Genomic DNA, 210 nt, shown 5'->3' with positions numbered 1-210 from the left:
AGATAGATAGATAGATAGATAGATAGATAGATAGATAGATAGATAGATAGACAGATAGTGTGTGATATATTTAGATGGATAGATAGGTAACGTGTGATATATATATTTAGATGGATAGGTGGATAGATAGATAGATAATGGGTGATATATTTAGATAGATAGATAGATAACATGTGATAGATAGATAGATAGATAGATAGATAGATAGAT

General features: G+C 27.6%; 1 protein-coding gene across 1 annotated transcript in view; it reads right to left on the bottom strand.

The window, feature by feature from the left end:
• LOC109294279 overlaps positions 1–210 on the bottom strand; it is a 49,106-nt gene that overhangs the window by 36,012 nt on the left and 12,884 nt on the right. The window lies entirely within an intron of this gene.

Source organism: Gavialis gangeticus, unplaced genomic scaffold (genome assembly GCF_001723915.1).
Source record: "Gavialis gangeticus isolate Ggan-Ray unplaced genomic scaffold, GavGan_comp1, whole genome shotgun sequence".
In the NCBI taxonomy this organism is placed as follows: Eukaryota; Metazoa; Chordata; order Crocodylia; family Gavialidae; genus Gavialis; species Gavialis gangeticus.
Note: the sequence above shows the minus strand (reverse complement) of the source record. Positions and strands in the feature narration are given on the sequence as shown.